The sequence below is a fragment of the Suricata suricatta genome, chromosome 1 (genome assembly GCF_006229205.1).
Source record: "Suricata suricatta isolate VVHF042 chromosome 1, meerkat_22Aug2017_6uvM2_HiC, whole genome shotgun sequence".
NCBI classification, from domain to species: domain Eukaryota; kingdom Metazoa; phylum Chordata; class Mammalia; order Carnivora; family Herpestidae; genus Suricata; species Suricata suricatta.
In genome coordinates, this window is record NC_043700.1 from 430286 (window position 1) to 452796 (window position 22511).

Here is a 22511-nt window from a genome sequence, read left to right on the forward strand (position 1 = left end):
TCCCGGGGCCCTCCACCTGGAGCACTCCACATACCCGGTCACCCCGCATCCCGGACACGTAACCCCTGCTCCCATCTGGAGCTCGCCCCCATGGGGCAGGGTCCCCGGCATGGGCGCGGGCACTGGCTGGGTGGCCGTCCGGGAGACCCGGCTCCGGACCCGCCCCGTGGAGGGCGAAGGGGCCGCGCATGCCACAAGTATGGGCAGCAATGTGCCTTGAGATTGTCCTGTTTGCAAAGTTTACTACCTGACCCTTTGGTCCCGTGGTGAGGTGATCAGACCACTGATGCCACAAAATCCATCATCAGCACTTCCCAGAAGCCACCAGCTTCCGTGTCAGCACCCAGGAGAGAAACTCTGGCCTGTGGGCCACACTTTGGCAGATACTGTGCATAATTCAGCAACCGCAGAGCCGAACAAACACACTCAGGCCGTCCCCGTGGGATCAGGTGGCTCTGGACAGGCATTCGATGCCTAAGCTACATTATGGCTCTGAGGTCACGAAACAGAAAAGAAAGAACACACCAGAAAATCACTGTAAGCTTCGTGGGCCTTAACACAGGACTGAAATGCGCCTACCCTCACGTTTCAGGTTATTTACACTAAATATCGCATGTGATTATGAGATTATTGTACAGTTTCTATTCTGAAGCTTCTCAAGCCCTCGTAATCTTTCCTGTACTGGGGTTTCCACTCCAGACACACGGGAGGGAGTCGCGTCGTTTTCTTCAGTAAAGAGGAAAGTGACCACTGTAGTCCATCTGTCTTCCGCCGGTGAAAATGCAGCTCCTGTCCCTGGCGTTAGGGCGGCTCCTCAGCGTCTGCGGGTGCGTTCCGGCCACGGCTGGATTTACGCGGCCTCCGGAAGCGAGCCCGACCAGCCGCCAGTGCAGACGCTCTTCCCCCGGCAGACGGCCCGCAGCCGCCTCCCGGCTCCGCACCTGTCACCCGTGCCACCCCTGACGCCCAGACACTGCAGGGCTGCCTGCCGCCTAGCCCTGCGGCGCGGACCGAGCACCCAAGGGCCAGGCCGGCCCCACGGGGTCCCGCACACCCGCCTGCATGTCTGCCCACAGGCTGGCACCCGGGAAGCATCAGTGTCTGGCTCCCTGCAGAGTTCGGCAACAGGCAGTGCTCTGGTTGGCACGGGGTTGGCTGGAGGGTTTTTCAGTGTGGATCTGAGTGTCTCCACAAGGGGGCTGGTCCTCCCGTGCGTCCAGACCCTGCCCCTCCCAGCCTCACGCCGAGGCCACCCACACCATCTCTGGCGGCTTTGTGGGCGTTCCTCTTCCCATCTCTATTACAGACAATCTTTGCAAAACTGAAACCCAGGCCTCTGCCTACCACCCACGCCCCAGCAGCATTCAGTGGATGCCAGCTGCATCTCAAGCCCTGGGCAGTGACAGTAACTTCATACCCACAAGCCCATGTCTGCACAGTGGGCAACACAGGTGTCCTGACAAACGGCCATCCTGCCGATCATCTGTCGCGCTGAGACCTGACTTATTATTACTGATAATTTATAACCACCACCACAAAATGAAGCCTGGACTCCCAGGCCGAAAATAACGCCCCTCACTTGGTTGAAGACCACCAGTAACACGTTGGGTAGAAATAAACCCACGAGATCCCCTACAATTATAGAACACTTGACACCACAGACAAGAATCCAAATACCGTTGTCGATTTTTGCGATAATGCTGGGGAAAAAATAACTTGTAAAGTGAAAAAGCTTGAGTGTTATTCAACTTACCTGGTTGCTAGAGTGAAGTTTCAAAAACAAATGCAACCAAAATGGAAACAATATCAAGGCTGGTCCTCAAGACCGTGGAGAAAGTCAGGCCTCCATGATTCCGAGAGGTTTTGGCATGAGAAGCCCCAAGACTCTGTGTGGCCTTGTGCTTTGAGGTCTGTGCCACTCTGGCTTGGAGCCCCGCACAGCCCCGTGCTGGGCCTCAGCACAGACAGAGGCAGAGACTCAGGATGCCAGGCGACAGCCACCGTGGCTTCTGGAACCTCTGCGTAAGAACTAAGTTCTTGTCTTGAAACTCATAAGCTTATGAGCATATGATCCAAAGCAGAACACATATATACTGTATCCTTCTCAGTTTATAATAAAAAACAATCACAAAAGATTTCCAACAGAAAAGAAATCTCCAGAAAACATGGAGGCATGGCCCGGCTCCTGCCCGGCCCAGACCCCGGAGGGTGGCCGCCCCCGGCTGACACATGGAACAGGGGCTCGGTGAATCTTGTGACGGGACTGGCCGACACCAGACTCCCCAGAACAACGGGGAAAGCCACCCTCCTGTGTTAGGAAGGGTTTCTGCCAAAATGACACACGTCTGTGTGAGTGCTTGGAACCACAACGGCCAGCTTCCAAGAGAGCCTCCACGTGTGCACCACGAGGCCCCGCGTGACGGCCGGGGTGGGCGCAGGGCCCCGGGGCTGCTGCCCTGGCTCCAGCCGCAGGAGGGGGAGGCTGACTCGTGGTCACACCCACGGGAGTCCTGCCTCTGTCACCATCGCCAACAAACACAACACGAGGGGCATGCCGTTCACTGGGACACTTTTACACACACACAATGCACTTGACCACTTTCCAAGCACAGCTGGCCTGGGCCGACTGCCCCTGAGGGTTTTGCAAGGGGAGGCTGGTGCCCTCCGTCCCATCGAGAAGTGACGAGGGCCTCTTAGGCCCGGTGACCCGCAGAAACTACCAGAGCCGGGACACTAGTCGCTCCTGTCCGAGGTCATCAAGAAACACAGAGAACCTCCAGCTGTTTGCTGAACACGTCACCACAACTTCCAACTTCTCACTGAAACCCTGTGAGCCCAGCTCGGTACATCTGCACTGACCACAGCGACAAAGGACATTCCCAGGCCCGTCTCGGGGGACTGCGGATGCCTGTGGGCATCCACTTCCTTCACTCCCCCCCGGAGGGGCCGCTGACCGTGCAGGGGCACGCTGGACACAAGTGGTTTAAGCATTTCCTACAACTTACTGAAAACTCAGATAACCAGAAACACCGAGTCCTGTATGCTCTGAACACACTAAACTCTTGGTAACTTGGTGCTAATCGGTTTGCTGGTAAGCGACACATCCCAGGAGCGGAGGCACATCCTCCTTCTCACCGAACAAGCCAGTTCTAGAAATAAACAATCGCCTTAAAAAGCCACCTTCTCTTGGGGCCCCCGGGTGGCTCAGGACATGGTCCCGTGGTTCGTGGGTCGGAGCCCCGCGTCGGGCTCTGTGCTGCCAGCGCTTCGGAGCCTGTGTCTCCCTCTCTCTCTGCTCTGCCCTCACTTGCTCTCAGTTTCTCTCTCTCTCAAAAATGAATTAGTATTTTTTTAAAACAACAACACCTTAACTATTCCTGATACCTTTTCTTCACAAAGTTTAACTGCAATGTGTTCTTTAAAGGGCAAAAGAATAAGACATTCAAGAAACAACAAGTGATCTTTCCATTTCACAGATGGATAAGGACCAAGAACAATAAAAAAGTCAAATTTACGAGAGTTTCACAAGTAAATGTAAAGAACCACGACATTTTCTATATTTTTTAGATTGGCTATGTCTTCGAAAGTCACACACACCTGTGAGGATATAAATGGCAGGTCTGCGTCCCCCCCGAAGGGTCACGGAAGGCACTGCCCCTCCCCACACACCGTGCACGCCCGCGCCCACAACGGCTCACTCTCCCACACGCACACGCACACACACAGACAGGGACGCGGCCTCCGGGGAGGGTCCCGTACCTTTAAACAGGGTCAGTCCGCGCAGGTTGCCCTTGATTTTAGTTAGCTTCAGCTCCATGGGGCCGGCCGGCCCTCCCACGCATGTCCTCTGTTAAATGGGAAGGAAGGGCTCCACTAGTGACCCCTAAAGTGATCGATACACAAGAAAACAAACTTTACAGTTGTCGACGGGGACCACGTCACGACACACTTTCAGGGGCCGGTGTGACTCTGAGCCGCTGGCCTCCACACGCTGCGCAGGGGCGCTGGGGCACAGGGCAGTGCCGCCGCCCTCCCTGGCATCGGCGAGCACCGGGCACCAGGGACGGGCTGTGGCTGTACGCAATGTGGCAAAACAATGGAGTGACTTCTATGGAAAGCCAATCATCCGACTGTTGTTGTCCAAAGTCAGGAGGAGAGCAATTTCCACTCGTGAAAACGTATTCGAGTGACTCACACCCGTCCCTGAAATGTATAATCACAGAGTAAAGCAGCCGGTGACCCCGAGCAGCCAGCGTGCAGGGCGCCGCTTGTGGGTCAAGTGTGATTTCAGAGCCGGCATTCTCAAGCACAAATACAACATCTGACACGCGTACTACAAGGGCAACACAGACCACACACACACGCGTCATGCACACGCTCACACACACGATGGGACGGGGCCTGCTATCTGCTCAGTGTCATGCAGCCCGGCTCGGCCAGCTGTGGGCACTGCCTCGGTTTTCAAATCCCAAAATGTTAGTGGCAGCCACCAAATAATCATACGGCTTATTTTAACTGGCGACTTCAGACTGGGGCGCAGCAGCAGGCCCGTTAGGAGGAGGAAGGGACACGGGCTGGGCCTAAGTGAGTGCCGGAGCCACGGCTCTGCTGCGCCGTCCTGTGTGAGCCTGGAGAGCAATTTCACTTCCTTGGTGCCCGGCGGCCTCGCCTGGAGCATGGGAACCCACCCTGTGCTGTGCAGGTACCCCTGGAGACAGAAAACTGTGGAGGCCAAGTTAAAGTCCCTGGGGTGCCCAGAAAACCAAGGGAGACTGAACTTCAAGCACCTACCAGAGGCCCGGGACCACCAGTCGCTCAGAAATACGAGGCCCCTCGCCCCTCTCTGACAGAAATGGGGTCTTACGGTCGCATCACACTTACTAAAGGCCACGCGTGTCCTGGCAGCTGGTCCTCTCTGCGATGCTGCCGTGTTACCTTGACGAAGGACCCATCACTCAGCACCTTTGCCAAAGAGAACCGGCCACTGGGAGCGGCCAGGACAGAGGCCGTGAGTGTGCAGCCACTCGGCCCCAAGGGCCGCAGTTCATGGCAGAGCAGGCAAGCGCCCCGCGACCTCCACCAAAGTTAGTCCAAAGTGAAGATTGCTCACTGGGGCTCGGAGCAGGTGGAGACGAACCAGACCTAAAGGGTCGACGGAGCACAATGTTGCGATGTCTGGTTCCGATCCTGGCCCTGAAGGTGACACCATCTCTCCAGACGCCCAGCGTCCTTGAGGGCGGGGCCCACGGCCCCCTCGGCGACGCCCCTAGTAGCCGGCGGGGGTACACAGAACCACCGACCTCACCACCACCCTACGTTGTCAGACGCCGGCCGGCCCTCCTGCCCCCATGCGTGCGGCCCGGGCCCGTCACACACTCAGAAGACTTTATTTTTGCTACTCAGGAAATCCAAAAGCCCCAGAAAAAGTGAAAGATAAGCAGAGGATGTCAAAACGTACTTGATTAATGGAATGCCACCAAGTCTGCAAATCCTCAGAGAGGACAGAAGAGCCCCAGGGCCCCAGCTGGACCTGGGTAGGGCCGGGGAGGCGAGAGTCCGTGAAAAGGCCATCAACTGGGTGGCGACGACAAACAGAGCCGCTGGCCCACCAGGACGTGGAGGGGACAGTGCGGTCTTCCTGAGGCCCGGCATCTGCACGCCGGTGATGGCGGGCAGGAGGCCCGGTCTACCAGTACCATGTGGCTCCATGTCTACCCCCGTAGCTCTTAGGGAGACGCCGCGGGGAGACAGTCCTGGCATCCGTGAGCAGCACTAAAGCTGGAGCACAAGGAGCAGGCCTCAGGGCCCGGGGGCAACGTAAGGTAAATGCTCTACTGGAGCGCACTGGGGAGAAGAAATGTGCTCTGGAAGTTGGCACACCCCTGGCTCTGCTGGTCACTGTCTACACAACCGGACGACTTACCACTTCTCACCGATTATAACACGGGCACAAGACCACACGAGCCGTGCAGCCAAGGTCAGGACAGAGGAGGTGAAGGTGTAAGCGCAGGCCAGGGGCTGGCTCGGGGGGAGGCCTGGCCCGGAACACATGGAGGCACGTGTGGATGCGCCTGCACCCCCAGGGCAGGACCACACGAGAGCAGCGTGCGCCGTGGCTGCTCAGGTCCGGTTAGGCAGGCGCGGGGAAGGAGAACAGACACAGGCCCCCAGAACTCACCGGAACCTCCTGAGGCCTGCTCCCAGGGCCCTGCACAGAAGGGGGCAGCCTGGCGCACAGTCGGCTCGCACGATGGAGATGACAAGGAGGGGTGCTGCGCCCCGGCATCCGCCCGGGTGCTCCTGCTGGCGGAGGCTCCAAAGACAGCCCTTCATGCCCGCACAGCCGCCCCCTTCAAAGAGGGCTCAGCTATTTTAGGAGTGTGACTCACGGAAGAGGAGTCGTCGAGGCTGTAGACGGTGAAGAAACCCCAGCTGTAGAAACAGCCCCGGGCCACACGGGCTTCCGGAACCAGGGCGTGGGAGGTCCACAGACCGTGGCTTCCCCAGGTTTCACCCATCGGGATGTGGCCAAGGGGACAGCCCCAGCCAAGGACTCGGGGGCCTGTGTCAGCCTCCAGGACACGCCCCTTCACGGCCACCCCACTGGCCACCATCTCTGTGTCCTCCAGTCCCTGCCATGTCCCTCACGCGCCCCAGCCACCTGGCCCAAACGTTGAAAGGAGAGGACTGAATGCAGGAGAGAGAGGAGAAGGGGGAGGAGGAGACAGAGAAAGAAAGAGGAAGCAGCAGGGCGGGGGGAAGGGGCAGGGTGCCTGCGGGGGGCTGTGGGGACCCCGCACAGACACTGGGGACAGACACGAGGTACAGAGACTTCAGAACTTATCTCATGGAGTCAGAATGGACCCCGTGGCCCCCCGCAGAGCCAGGGACCTCTGAATGGACTCTGCTGGATGGCTGGGTGGCTGATTCTGTGAACACGGGGTCTTCAAGGGGAGCCGGGCAATGTGGCCGTGTGTGGGCCACGAGGGCCATGTGTACACGAGTCCACGTGTGGGGGGGGGATGGGGGAGTAGGGGGAGAGGGGGGAATGGGGTGCTGGCCAGCTTCACCACATCTTACCGTCAGCAATGGAGACTGCTACAGACCGACGTGGCCCACCCTGTGTGCTGGCGCTGGGAGGGGGTCTCCGGGGGAGGGTCAGCTCACGAGGGTGCGGCCCCGTGACCATACCCCAGTGCCCCAGCCCCGCCTCCACGCGAGGACGCAGTGAGAAGAGGCGGGGTGTGGACCGGACAGGAGCCTGCCAGAGCCTGCATGCCGGGCGTCCAGCCCCCAGATCACGCAGGAGAACGTGTTGCTGAAGCCACGCGTCTGGGGCTGTCACGAGACCGGGCTGGGGGCCGAGCCTCCAAGACGCCCGTGGGCACACGGTCCGCTCGGGGAGATGGTGACAGCGCCGTCGAAGGGGGAGGCGGACCGTGTGGACGGCGGGCTGAGAAGAGGAGACAGTGCGCAGGCCAGCGGGCTGGAGTTGGAGCGTCCCCAAATCCAGGTGGAAGTGGCCACCGCCAGGGGCCACGGCCAGGCCCTGAGGGGGAGACACATCTCATCCTGCCTGCGAGGAGCTAAGAACGGGGCTGGTGAGCTCACCTGGAGCAAATGCAGGGAGGAAGCAGGGGCTGAGAACAGATCCCCGGGAAGCCGCTCCGGGCAGGGGACAGAGACCGAGAGCACAAGCCAGGCGGGGTCACAAACCCTGCCCCCTAACAAGCAGGGACAGTCCGGGGACACCCAACACCAGGAGAGCCTCCGGATTGGCCAGAAGCTCCCGATGACCAAACAGAGACAGCTTTCGCCAGCAAGACAGAGGCGCCGGGGAAGGGGCCGGCGGAAAGTGGAGGCAGAGAGCTCGCTTGGGGACCCAGCTTGGGGACAGCACCCAACCCCCTGCCATCCCACCTTCATCCTGAGCCCCGGTGGCCCTGCCCTGGCTGCGGGGAGACACTCCCGGGTGCCCGGGGGCCCCACACGCGACGAGGCTTCCGCAGGGGTGTGTTGGCAACGGAGCCCCTCTGAGCGGCCACGGCGAGCTCACCTGACCCCAGGCGGCGGACCGTCACATCCCAAGAACTGAGCGAGCTGGCATTACATGGCCATTCTTAACACCGGATTTCGTGAACTTAGGATCTGATAACTACATTCAAACAGGCAATAAACCCTCACACTCACACCCCCTCATTACTCCATCCTTTCCTGCCGGCCACACCCCGCGGCTGTGTGCCCCAGTGTGCCCGAGCCGGTGCTCAGGACGCTGTGCTGTGGGCTGGAAGGCGGCGAGGGAGGGAGCGTTTACATCGAAGAAATGGGCAGAGCCGAGCTCTGTCCATCACGGAGCCACTTGCTCGGGGGCACAGGGCACAGGGACCAGAGGTGAGTGCAGCTCTGTGGCCAGCAGAGACCTCACTGGAGGCTGAGACACACCTGCGCTTAAATACTGCTTGTCACATGGGGATTTTACAACCTGAAAGCAAGGCCTCCTGACGGGGTGTCTGCTGCCGCCACGCAGAGGCCCCCCCCGGGTCTCGGGGATGACTGGCCAAGCCCAGGGGCTCAGTACTGCTTCCTTCCTTCTCTGCTGATCTTGGAGGGGGTTGCCTAGCAACCTGCCTACGCAGCAGTGCAAATCTGCTGCCTTAAATAAACTCCTGCAATACATGCTTTTTTGGAAAGTTCCGCTGGACGTTTTTAGAATGATTTTCCTACGGTTTCTGAATGACATCACGGGTGCTGCGGGAAGTGCAGGTAGCGGTACTGGCTCTGTCTCTGCTCTAAGAAAGTCTGGGAGGCCACCGTCTCTTGTCCTTACAGGTCTCACCCGGCGAAAGCCCGGTGACCTCCTGGGGAGACAGTGCCCCCTGAGAGGCTGGACTGGGGTCAGGAGAAGAACGGGGGGCGGCCTGAGGACATTCTGCCGGTGCACAGGTTCACTCCCATGTTCACGGGAGGTGTGCTGGAAGCCAGGGCGCCAACGCGGGGCCAGCAGAGCAGACGCTCAGGTGCACGTGGTCAGTGCGTCCCCTGAGTGTGCAGCCAAGGGGGCTCCCTGGGGACAGGCCCGGGCCAGAGTCTAGGGGCATCAGGAAGGGCCCCTGGGCCACAGGATGTGGGGCACCCGCGGGCAGAGTCGCAAGGGCTGAACTCAGAGTGTAACAGGCTGTTGAGGGCCTATCGCAGCTGCTGCGGACAGAGACCCATTGTGAGAAAGCCCCGTGGGCCTGCCTTTCTCCTAGTGTGTCCCCCGAGCCATCTGGAAGGCAAGTTCCCCGGAGCCTGATGAAAACGCCTCCCTCTGCCGCCACCCTGGACGTCGGGGCCCAATGAGAACAGCATTCTGTGACCTTGAGAGAAGGAAAGCCAGTCCTCTGGGGCGAACGACATGGGCTCTGTTCCCACAGGCGACAGGGAACGTGTGGACATCCCCAGAGACATCAGGGACGAAGGACACGCACCCTCAGTGTCCCCATCGTAGGTTCTGGCAGCCCCGGGGGAAGGCGCTGTGGGCAGCGCTGCCCAGAGCTGGACGTGCCGGGGGTGAGAAGTGCCCAGGAGAGGCCGGGGCTGGGCAGGAGCCCCGGGGAGCAGAGCCCTCGCCTGCCCACGACCACCTCCTGGACGGGCTGCACAGGTGCCGTGGGAAGACACACCGTGCCGCGGGCTCTCTGTCCACCTGCATGGATGCAGCCATCTGAGCGTCAGGGCTGCTGTCCCCTCCCCATGCGGGGCCCCGTGTGGACTCCTGAGTGGGCCGGCACCTCAGGGGAGCTGGAAGTGCTCCACGGAGGGGGACAGCCTGGGCTGTGGTACCCACCACACACCCACATGACCCAGAGCCCAAGCTGGCAGGACCCGGTAAGCACAGATCAGGACGTCAGGGACTGGGCGCATCCTGGCTTGTGCTTGTCCTACCAAACCTCACAGAAGGCAGGGCGCCATTCCAGAGATAAGACACGAAGGAAGGGGGGCAACAGGCAAGGAAAGTCTCGAGTCTACCCAGAAGAGCGTTACCAACAGCGAGGCCCAAAGGCACGTCAGTCCTCAGACCACACGCCTGGGACAGAGTGGCGGGAATCCCGGAGCAGACCCCTAGGAGCTGACTCTGCTCACAGAAGCTGAGAGGCCCAACGGGGGCCGGGAATCAGCCTCATTGCCCCAGGTCCTGTGCCCCCCTGCTTGGCCACACAGCCCCAAGGTGGAGACAAACTCTCATCTCATCAGAAGAAAAATGTCATATCCAGTGCCCAGACCAGAGGACAGCTGTGTGACCAAGTTCTAGGCAGCGGGGTGTAAATGGAGCAGTGCATGGAATGTTCCGGAAGTGATCAGAGGAAAGGTGTGCCACGACGAACATGGATGTGGTGACCACAGCTTGGCTACATCCTGGCCCACTGGGGCCACATGGATGAGGGCCACTCCGTCAGGCAGCCACACGGTCACTGTCAACCAATAACTAACACAGCCAGCCTGGTGTGTGTGTGTGTGTGTTAGAGTAAAACCCAATGCCTCGGCTACTGTAAAAATGAGTTTTCCCTCACAGCTAGTCATGGCGGCTGGCTTGACGTGCGCACCTGGATTCTACGCGTACGAACGCAAGCCCCTTAGCAGGGATAGCGTGCGTACCTAGACTCTCCACACGTTAGCCTAGTGGTCTGACCTCACCGCATCCAACACCCGAGAATGAGTTACAGAAACGATGCCTATTTCTATCTCCCAGAAACAGAACTGACCCGCTCGATACTGCCACATATGCTCCGAAAATGTCTTCCAGTTAGGGAATAAAGGTCAAGGTCCTGGGCATCCCCCCAGCGGCCTCTGGGCCTCTGAACTTCAGAAGACAGAACCTGGAAGATGTGCAATGTAGCGATACAAATCAAAGCAGTTCAAGGTATATGTATGCATGTGTGTGCATGAGCGTGCGTGTGAACGTGTGAACAAGCGGGCATGTGCATGTGAGCGTGCATGTCTGTGGGTGTGCATTAAGTGTGAGCAAGAGTGTATGTGAGTGTGAGTGTGTGTGCACAGGCATGTACAAGCGTGTGTGGGTGTGCAGGAGTGCAAGCATGCTTAAGTGCAGGCATGTGTGCACAAGTGTGCGGGCATGCGTGTATATGAGCGTGTACATGTGATGGTGTTCATACATATCTGCATGAGTGTGTACTCTGTGTGTGTGTGTGTGTGTGTGTGTGTGTGTGAGAGAGAGAGAGAGAGAGAGTGACTGGAGGGCTTGCCCTATACGGTGGTCATCTGGTGGCCCGCGTGGCCCCGGGCAGCCTTGGCCTCGGCGCCCGCACGCATTCTGTGTGGGGATGGAGAGTAACTACCCCCACTCCTCGTGGCTCATGCGGGGCCGCACTGCTGGGTGTGGAAGGAGGCAGGTCTGACAAATGATGGAAATCACCGTGAGGGACCGCCTGACAGTCTGGGAGAAGCAAGATTCATGTCCCCAAAACAAACTAAATTCCGTTGAAAAATGCTCCGTTTGTACAAGAATGTCAGGGGAGACTGGGAGGCCCGGGTGGCACTCAGGAAACACCTGGAAACCAGCTGAAGATGAAAGCTGAGTGGCAATGGCTGGTCTCTCAGGATGGCACAGCCACCCCCCCCCCCACAGCCTCTTCACACACCAGGGGCCACAGGTGCCCGCGTGATCCTTCGTGGAACAGACGCAAGACCGTGACTTTCTGAGGCACCATTCATTCAGACCTTCAGACCTCCTCCCCAGCCAGAAACTTCTGAACCCCACTGGGCTTGCTGATGTCACAGAAACAGAGAACGCACCCCCCCCCAGGGTGGAGATGCAGCTGTGTGCCCGGGGCTGCCTCACCCTCGCCTCACCTTTGACAGGACTCAACTCTCTGTATAAGGTGGTCTAATCCTGCCCCGAAGAGTAAGCATTTACACCAGGGCCGATCCCACACCAGCCGGCACATCAGCGCCCTGTGAACGGATCCACTCAGAATGGTCATAAACGCAGAGTGGTTGGGCCTGTGTGAGGGAGGGCCCGCCAGGGGACAGCTCTGATGATCTCCATTCGCACGTCAGAGGCAGAGAGTGCGGGACCGGCTTCTCTTCAGACAGAAGTCTACTGACCTAGCTTATCTTCAGCAAGAACTGAGTATTCTAAATATCTCGATGATCCTAAAGATGTCCCCCTGTTAGACAGCACCAGTTTTAATTTCACATATTAGCCTTTCTGCTGTAGTGTGTTGTTTTATGTACCAACAGGGGGAAACTCTGACGTCACTTGCCTCCTTTACCTACAATCTCCAGGCCGTTCACTGTTCTCACCTCGACCCGAGCATCTGTCACTGCAGCTGGGCACCTGTCTTCCCCCAGGCCCGTGACGTCCTGCTCCGGTCACTGGCATTTTCTGCACGCCTCCCATCAGGGGACACAAGCCAAAACTGCTTGAGCAGAATTTCAGAGGCTGACACCTCGGCCTTCCTGAAGGGAGCGCACGCTGCTCTGGGGGCACCCAGCTTTAAGAAGCATCGTGAACTATGGCAAAGTGCAAGAAAGTGGACGCGAAGCAGGGAAAGACTGCATCTGGAAGAGTGATCAAATGCAGGCTTTGTAACAGCAGGCCGCGGTCAGGCAGACGCAGCACGTGAAGCACATCGCCGCTCGTGTTCACTGAGGACCCACTGGCGTCACAACCAGATAAAGGAGAGTGGCAGCGGGCAGTCAAGCCCCACGAGCAGAACACAAAGGCCAATGAAACATGGCTCTACCGGGGACGTCTCTCAAGAGCCAGGACTGAAGACTGGCCACCAGCCACCGGTGTCTTCTCGGCGGTAATGCCAGGCAGTGATCATGAGCCCCAGAGGGCAGAGGTCCCTGGTGCCTTCTGATGCTATGACATTCTGCTCTGTCACAGCTGTCGGGACCAACAGCCCTTTGCCCTGGGGTCCCAGTCCGTCTGACTCTTGCTGATCTTCTTAAACACAAAAGCATGTTCTCAAAACTTCGATACCAAAGAAGCAGAAGCGTTAGGATTTCAGATAAAGCTTTGCTTTAACCTGGGCGTTTCCAAATCATAGCAACACGGATGGGGTGAATTACTCTGGATTCCCTAACTCTGAAGGATGATGTCTAGTTATCCATTAAAAAGGGAAAGAAGATTGCATTCACAGAGGACAGAGACAGATGCGCCATCTTTGAGGATGCACCAGCACGTGCATTTATAAGGTTCGGGGTGTCTTCTAATGAGAAGCGCCCTGCACATCTCTACAACATCAAACCAGATGGCTGTGTCTGGGCATCTTAAGGACTGACCGCATCAAAGCAACGTGCAGGGTAATTACCAAGTCATTCGATCAGCATAGAAAATGCATAACAACAAAGCAAATGATAGCAATCCTGGGTTTAAAGACACAATTCACCCTGCAGACCTGGTTTATCAACTTCCCTATTTTGTCTTGGTCACAGAGCGGCCAACACCTGCCTAAGAGATCTGGAAATATTTGCCGCCAAACACATCTCTCAAAACATCATCTTTTTGCACGTTCCTCTGCTTTGATCAACACAGCAGGTGTGACCAACCTGATCAGCGCGTCATCTGCATGTCAAGAACTGCTGATTCCAAGACAATGCGAAGACAATTAATCAGAAGAAAACGCACTAAAACACTCAGTTAAACACATTTAAATTTTGTTTCCATTATCTGCTTCTTGCTTATTTCTTTCTCTTTTCTGCTTGTTTTATTTTTCAAGGTGTTTTGTTTTTTTTTTTTTTTTTTAAGAAAACAGAAGAAGAAACACAGGAGAAGACAAGATGGCTGGTAACAGGGAGCTGGCCGTGCACAGGAGACAGAGAAGTGTATGCGCTCTCTGCCCAGCTGGACACATCTTCATGCCACCGACATCTTTAAACCTTGTGTTTATCAAGATTTCACTCTGGAGTTTTATCATTGAGATGGATCTAAAGAACACTGCTCTGTTTCTTAATAATTATGACTATAAATGTGTGCTCTTCAGCAGAGCTAATGACGTTAAAATAATGGTAATGGTCTGGCAAACAAGAAAAGCCCGATGTTGATGGATTGGTCCTCGTTAGAGTCACATTCCAAAATGCCTGTGAAAAGTTAAGATCAAAGATCTCAGTTTTCGGCCTTCACTTACTGCTGTTTGAAACTTTCGCTCATGAGCAACAAGGAAAGAAGATGAATACAGGAGAAGCAGTTCCGCAGGATCCAGACACGTCAACTGTTTCAGAATGGCTCCGCAGATTCGGTCAGCAGCAGAAGACGATTTGGTGACAATCACACAACTGACCAGCTTTCTGCTCTACACATGGAGAGAGCAAATGAATGCGTTTCTGTTAATTAAATCAATGACCATAAAGGGGCAGATGCGTGTTGTCTAGAAGCCTGGCCCGACCATCATTAAAGGCCCTGAGGTGGACAAGTTCTGATTTAGATGCTGACAAATCAGAGGATTGATTTTTCCTTCTGAAGAACATGATGATCATCTCCACACGCTCTCCAGGAGGACTGATGCCTGTCTGCTGAGACAGGGAGGCGCCAGCTGGTCTGGCTGACGTCCCGTGACCCTGGGCCCTGAGCAAGAGGGACCCCGGCCCCTCAGGCACGGAGGGGCCATGAGGAAGACAGCCTCAGAGCAGAAATAGGAAGCATGCTGTCCAACACAGTACTCTTGGAGTCAAGCCTTCTAATAAGATGTTTGAGAATGAGAGTCAAGGAGGTAAATTTCATTTTTAATTTTCTTTAGAAGGCATTCATTTTCGGTGACGGCCAAGTACATTATCAAGGAGAGATGGTTGAGTGGGCATGCAGCCATACTTTAAAGACCTGCCAATTCACTCATGCTGTCATTTCAGAAGTAAAGGCAAAGCGAGAAGGACGGCCGCCCCGTGCAGCCACAGTCCCCAAGAGACCACAGCGATGGAGGCTGGCTGCCAGGCTTGGATGGAGCCACTCTCGTCCTCACCTGGGAGGAAGCTGCTGCTGCGTGAGCCTCTGGATCGCAAAGACACAGAGAGTGGGGGGCAGATCTTGCTCCCTCTCAGCTTCAGATCCACCTGGCACCCTGGCCACACCCCCTCCCACCCTCCCAGGATGGAAGATGTCCGACGTCCTGCAAACTTCTTGTGCTCAACCACAGCCTTGCTCACTGTTGTGCATTTCACATGCCACTCAAAGAATGGTGTCAAGGGCGAGGAGTAGCAGAAGATGCCACCCCAAAGCAGGACTGCTGGAGTTGGGGACACAGCACCCCAAAAGTTGCCGCTTGGGTCTATTGATTACTTTGAGCGGGGGGAGGCTGGAGAACCAGCAAGGGCCTGGGGGGGCTTTCTCTGAATGCCCCCATCTGCCTGCACACAGAGCCCCCAGGAGGATGGACGCTGGTCACAGGACCCGCCCCACACTGTCACACATGACTCACGGTCTCTCCCAGGTGCCCATGAAATGTGCATGTTAATAAATGTCTGTCTGTGTTTCTCCCCTCTGTCTGTTTTTTATTACAGGAGTCTCTGCCAAGAACTCAGAAGGGGAGAGAGAAAATCATTTATAGCTTCCCGTTTCACCAGAACCAGGTAACAGAATACAATAGAAATCATACCTACTCAGCTTCTGAGACTCTATTTTATCCCATTTGAACGTTTATTGTTTCTCTGAGGCAAGATGATTCATTTACTTTTGCATTCTGAGTGCTCAGGAAATAAAATGGTGCCTCCGGGGGGTCGGTTAGGAACGTAGCACCACTCATACGTGGTAAAAATAGTATTTACGTAATAAGAAGATACAAGGGCACCTGGAAACATAATTTGAACAATAGGAAATGTTAGTATCAACATTTTACAAAGAATTCTTAGAAAACCGTAAAAAAAGCACTAACACTGATGGCAAAATAGTTAAAAGTTTATAAATAAAATCTACAAAGAAAACATAAGTAGCCAGTAAATATTTCCACACTTATGTGCCTCTCTAGGAAGCAAAGGGATGCAAATTAGAACAAGATACAATTGTCACGTTTTAATTTGGGAAAGTTTAAAAATGAACTGTAATTTAAAGCTAGTGAGACTGCAGCAGGGAAAGTGCCCAGGGGCTTCTCAGGAGCATCATGTGTTCAAACAATCAGAAGACTGATTTGTTTTTATAGATCATGAGCCTTAAAAACGTTTGTGACATTTGACCCTGTAATTTCACTTCTATTAGAGCACTCTTTTAATAAAATGTTTAATGCTTATTTATTTTGAGACAGAGAGACAGCATGCAGGTGAGGGGCAGAGAGAGAGGGAGAGACAGAGAGTAAGTGGGGGAGAGTCAGAAGGAGGGGGAAACACAGAATCCGAAGCAGCTCTAGGCTCTGAGCTGACAGCACAGAGCCTGACGCGGGGCTCCAACCAATGAACCGTGAGATCATGACCTGAGCCGAAGCCAGACGCTCAACCGACTGAGCCACCCAAGCGCCCCTATTAGTTTCTGAAAATTTAAAGATGACTCTGGCAACTCTCAGGAAAGCCACCAAAGGCGCAGCTGTGGGACCTGCCAATTACAAGAGAGGAAAAAAGGGCCACAATAAAAGCAAATCTTGATTAACAGAAAAAGAGGAGGGGAAACAGTATAAAATGGGCAGTACAGAGTCTGAATCCCCAGACGGCAGATTTAAATCCAAGCACAGCAGGAACTGAACTTAGGGTGAATGGTCAGACCAGGTGGAGATAAAATCCACATGTGCAGGGAGAATGACTTAAATACAAGAGCAGATGGAAATCATGGAAGGTTCTCCTACAAACACTAACGCCAAGAAAGCGGACACGTACTAACGTCAGACAAAGTCGATTGTAAAGCCAAAATCACTGGCAGAGACCAGAGCGGTATCTTGTAATGACACAAGGTGAATCCGCAAGAAGAGAAGGCAGCCAGAACGTGTATGTCTCACTGCAGGACTTCCAAATGTAAGAAGCACAAGCTGATCAAAGAGAGAAAAAGAAATACATCCAGGCAAATTTGACAGATTAAGTTGACAGATTAAAAGAAAAATACCAGCAAGGATTCAACTGACCCATCTGAACGAGGAGGAGATCAATCCTCTGGAGCCGTGGACAGGTGCGGAGCCCTGGATCCAAGGATGAATAAGTGACCACGCACGACATTTGCCAGAACCTGAAGTCAAACCCCAGCCAGCCTCTGTGGCCGAGGACTTGGAGGGCGCTCTCCAGCCACGGAGCAGCTGGATCTGAACTTGGCTACAGAAGAGCTAACAGTAAAGGACAACGAGGCAGAAGCAGGCAGTGTGCTTCTGAAACTTCCTCTGAAGAAAGAGTCAAACGGAAACGAAAACATATTTGGAGTTGAAGGCCATGGAAATCTATACATCCAAACTCAGGAGACATGGCAAGACCAAGCGCCGCAGCGTCTGCGCCTCCAGGGCGGGTTGTGCCAGGGACAGAGGGCCAGGCGCCAAGGTTTCTTCTGATGCCACAGGACGTTAGCCCGACAGGCGGAAACCAAAAGGAAAGTAATGAAGATAAGGGCAGAAATGAATTAAACAGAGAAAAACAGTGCCAAGAAAATTCAACAAAGTCAAAGAATTGTTATTCTTTAAAGACTAGGACAATTCATAAAGCCCTGTTAGGCTTAATCAGGGGACTGAAGCAGAAGAGGGCTTTCAGTGCTGACACCAGAAAGGAGAAGAACCGCTCAGACCGCCCAGGGAACTAAGCAGTTCTAGCCCGTGGGAGCAACTGTACGTCCCAATGTGTAAATTAACTGAATTGGAAAAATTCCTTGGAAAACACAACTTACAGTAACTGTTGTAAGAAGAAATAAAAAATTTCAATAACCCTGTGTCCAGTAATTAGATCTGGAATCAGAATCCTTCACCTCAAAGGATCACCAGGAGTAGACAGCTTCTCCAGAAACATTTCCAATGTTCTAGAGAGTAAATACTCCTGAGAGTTTGTGTTTGGAGGTCAGACTAACATTTGCTCCAAACAAGGGGCTTAAACAGTGAAACCAGGAGTGTGTTACGAACAGAAAAATGCGTTGTAAACTTCAGCACGTAACAGTACTAAACAAAATGCTACCAATTATTATGCAGTGTTTCAAAGGATGTGAAAACATCACATAAATACTGTATTTCAGGAATGCAAATTTTGTTTATCATTCAAAAATTAATCAGTTTAACACCATATTAAAGAATAAAGAGGGGCGCCTTGGGGTTCAGTTAAGCGTCTGACTCTTGTCTTCGGCTCAGGTCATGATCTCCCAGTTCGTGAGTTCGAGCCCCACACTGGGCTCTGCACCGATGGTACGTAGCCTGCTTGGGCTTCTCTCTCTCTCCCTCTCTCCCTCTCTGCCCCTCCCCTGTTCTCTCACTCTCTCTCAAAAAGAAAAGAACAAAAAATAAAAACTATATAATCTTCACAATAAAAAGTAATAGATAATATTTGATTTATGATACCAACTTTAAATACATCAGAACTAGAAAGAAGCTTTCTTCACCTGAAAAAAGGGTATATACACAGCCTACAGAGAACATCATGTTTAATAAAGGAATATTGGATGTTCTCCATCTCTAAATTCCTTCTGAATTTAGGAACACAACCTGGACGCCCAATGTCACCATATCTAACACGATCCTGGAAGTCCCGCCAGTATAATAAAGCTTAAAAAATGAATAAAACAACTGGGAACAAACCGGTATCTGTAACCAACTGATTTTGGATGGACAAGGTCTAAAGTATCTCCAGAAAAAAAAAATAGAATTAATAAGTGACTAAAGCAATCTTACTAGAAACAAGGTTAGCGGAACTTTTACTGCTCTGTAACAGCAATTGACAATTAGAGAACTACATTTAATCTGTATCTTTGTAAAACTGCCCATCCAATCCCCGTGAGTCTTCTCCGTAAACCCTGGGACACTGGTTCTAACCTCACGCGGAAGTGCAGAGCGGGGGCGTGGAAGTGTCCGTGTCCCGGGCTGTGTGCTCCTACAGCTGGTCCCCCTGGACGCCCAAGGTCCTCTCGCTTTGTGTGGCAACCTCTGCACAAATTCGGTGGCCATTGTTGGGACGCGGCATGAGTCGGGTCCCAGCCAGTCCCTGGGGTGTTCTCTGCACTCCTGTGTGCATGGGTGACACACACGGCCACCAACTCCTGTTTGCGCTACTTTCCTAGTCTGCCTTCTATCTGTGCGGTGTGGCAGCCCCAGCCGGAGAGCCTGAGATGGACAGAGGAAATGTACTTCCCTCCCCGACACGGATCATTTGGATATCCTCTGGAGAAGGAACAAATCTGGACCCTGACCTCATTCCCTGTGCACACACACCCTCCCAGCCTCTGGTACATCACAGATCTAGACATAAAGGTGAATGGCAAGTTTCTAGAACACAACATGAATGCGCTGGGGCCACGTTATACTGACGAACCCGGGCCATCAAAGATGCCGTTAGAACAAAACCCACAGCGTGGGAGACGGTGCTTGCGAAACGTGTACTCTGAAAGGTCTCCCTTCTAGACAAGTTTAGAAAAAATAAGAGAACCTAAAATAAAAATAGCCGGAGGGGGCACCTGGGGGGTTAGTCGGTTGAGCATCTGACTTTGGATTTCAGCTCAGGTCATGATCCCAGGGACATGGGACCGAGCCCCTGCCTCAGGCTCTGCACTGAGAGTGGAGCCTGTCTACGATTCTCTCTCTCTCTCTCTCTCTCTCTCCCCCCCGCTCACTCGCTCTCTCTAAAATGAAATGAATTAAAATGGCAGCCGATTTGCAGGCATTTCCTCAAAGAGGCGGTCCCGACGGCCAGTAACGACTGAAAGGAACTCAGGGACTGATCACAGGGCGACTCATCCTGCAGGCACAGCGAGGCGCCGTGTGACGCCCGCCGGAGCGGCTTGCATGGCGAGCTAGCGTCCAGCGCCGCCGAGGGGGCGGGTGGGGACTCTGCCCCCCGTGCCCAGGAGCGCCGAGTGGCCCGGTGGGTCTGAAGCCCGCCGGCGGGATGCCTCAGAGGTGACAGGCCCAGCAGCGCTGTTGGCCAGAGGTCCAAAGTAGGAAACAAGGCGGAGGACGAGGGGAGGGACGAAGGAGCGGAGGAGGGGCATCCAGGGACCTCGCAGGGGGTGACCAGCGCTGGCGCGGCATCGCCCACAAGGACGTGAACGAGCCACATGGCATCTCGACACGAGGCTCCCACGGCAAACATGAGCAGAAGTGACAACTGCCCCCAAGCGTGTGCCTGAGGTCCCGGGAGGCCGGAAACACCAAACTGACGGGAGACAGGCTACAGGTGGCCATGCCGGGGGACAGTGGCCGGGGGCGCGGGTGCTGAGAAAGCTCTACCTCGTGGTTCACACGGTGTTTTCACGGCTGTGTTCATCTGTCAAAATCGCGATGGTCGTCATCTGGACGTATGAATTCTGCTGGCCCTTTTACTAGAGCATTTACTTGAGAGAAAGACAAATAAAAACGTAAGATAGAAAAAGAGAAAAAGCTACGCTTGTTCAGAACAGACCACCGGGGAGCTGCGCCGAGGACGCTGCCCTCAGCCGAGCCGGGACGCCCACCCTCTCCCGGGCGGCGGCGGAAATGCTGGGAAAGCACATGAACGGCGTGTCCAAGAGAGACGGTGCAGGACTTCAAATCGTACCTTGACAACGAAAGACCTTCAGGTGACATCTGTGTTTACAACAGGAAGAGAAATGGAAGCAGCGCAAATAACACGATGCGGACCTGATCTCTCTCCGGCGGGGAGAGAGCTGCTGCACAGGAAAGGGGTCTGTTCTTCTGCAACATCCGGAGTGGCCACAGGGCGGGGACGGGGCAAGGGCCCTGCGCTGTGACGGACACGAAACACGACATCGGGTCCCAGGGGTACCCAGGCCAGGCAGGGGCGCCGGGAGGCAGAGACAGTGTAACCTTCACGACCCCTGCTCCCTCACGGTGGCCTCGGAAAGGCGATTCCACCGAGCCACACCGCAGAGCCTCTCCAGCCCTATAAACAGTAATTTTACCTCCTGATTTGTTTTTCTCTTTAATCATCCACTCGAATGCTCCACTGCATTTTCTATCTGTTTTCGGAGAGTATAACTTTATATTCATTAGCTTCATAAACGCCTTTCCGGCGCATGGCAGCAGAAAGGCGCCCCACTGGAAATAATCTCCCTCTTCTCTTTTCGCCTCATCTGTAGTCTTCCGTGACCTCCTTCGTTAATTTGCTTGATACAATTGCTCCTGTTCGGGGTGTCCGGGAAAACGCACAAATGCTGGTGATGGTCATGGCGACCCCACTGCGTGCGTACCCTGCAACGCTGCCCACGGCACGGGGCGGGCCCTCCGAGGCAGACCGCTGCAGCCGAAGGGCTCTTTTGAGCTGATGGGAGATGAGAAGTACCAGGAAGGACGGAAGTCAATCACGGGGAAGTCCCAGACCCGGCTCCGTGGGAGAGGAGGTGGCCCAACGGAATCTGCATGACAGACTGTGCTGAGTCCGGCCCTCAGCCGCCCAGGCACCTGTGCGCACTTGCCTTCCCACGTTTGCAACCCGGCTGCCCGAGGTCCTCTTTCTGTGTCTTGTCACTTCTGTACAAATCCACTGTTGTGTGTTCAGATGTGGCACGAGCTGGATCCCAACCCACCCTGTGCAGCCTCACGTTCCCATGATCCCGTGTGTGTGAGCAATGTGCGTGTTAACAAACGCCTCTGTGTTTCCTCGCCAATCTGTCCTGTGCTCATCTAATTTGCCCTCTCAGACGGAAGGCAGGAGAAAGGATGTTACCCTGCCCTTCGCAAGCCCTAGTCGCTGAGCTGGGAACCGGAACAAAGCTGGATGTGCACACGGCCCGTTCGCCGGCGGGTCCGGAGAGGCCACACGGGAGCACAAGGCGGGGCCGCACACAGCGCGCCAGAGCGGACACAGGCATGCCGTGTGCCCACAACGCGGTACCCACGGCACAGGGTGCAAGGGGCTGGTGAGGGAGGGAGAGCGCCAGGCGCCCCGGCCCTGCTGCAGGGGCTGTGATCTCAGCTCCCAGGGACCCAGCACTCCTCACACGTCTCGGGGGGATTTTGTGGAAATCGATGCATACTTACTTCTTTCTCCAGTCCCATAATCACAGATGCTACACGCTGGATGTCTGTGTCCCCACAAACTCCTATGTTAAACCCTCACCCCAAGTGATGGTGTCACCAAGTGATGGTGTCATGGGGTAGGCTTTGGGGTGATGAGGGCATCAAGATGGAACCCTCACAACAGGGTCAGTGTCCTCACAGGAGGGCCCCCAGCCCCTCTTCTGGGAGACGACATGGTCTGAACCGGGAGGGGCCCCTCACCAGACCCCAGATCGCTGGCACCTGGATCCTGGGCTTTAGCCTCCTGAACCGTGAGAAACAGAGATGGGTGGTTTATGTGCCCCCGGCCCGTGGTCCCCCAGCACACGGCCCCCCAGCACGTGGTCCCCTCCAGCACGTGGTCCCCCCCAGCACGTGGTCCCCCCCAGCACGTGGTCCCCCAGCACACGGTCCCCC

The 22511-nt window shown here is 55.0% G+C and overlaps 1 protein-coding gene across 1 annotated transcript in view; it reads right to left on the reverse strand.

The window, feature by feature from the left end:
- DLGAP2 (DLG associated protein 2) overlaps nt 1-22511 on the reverse strand; it is a 648525-nt gene that overhangs the window by 349581 nt on the left and 276433 nt on the right. The window lies entirely within an intron of this gene.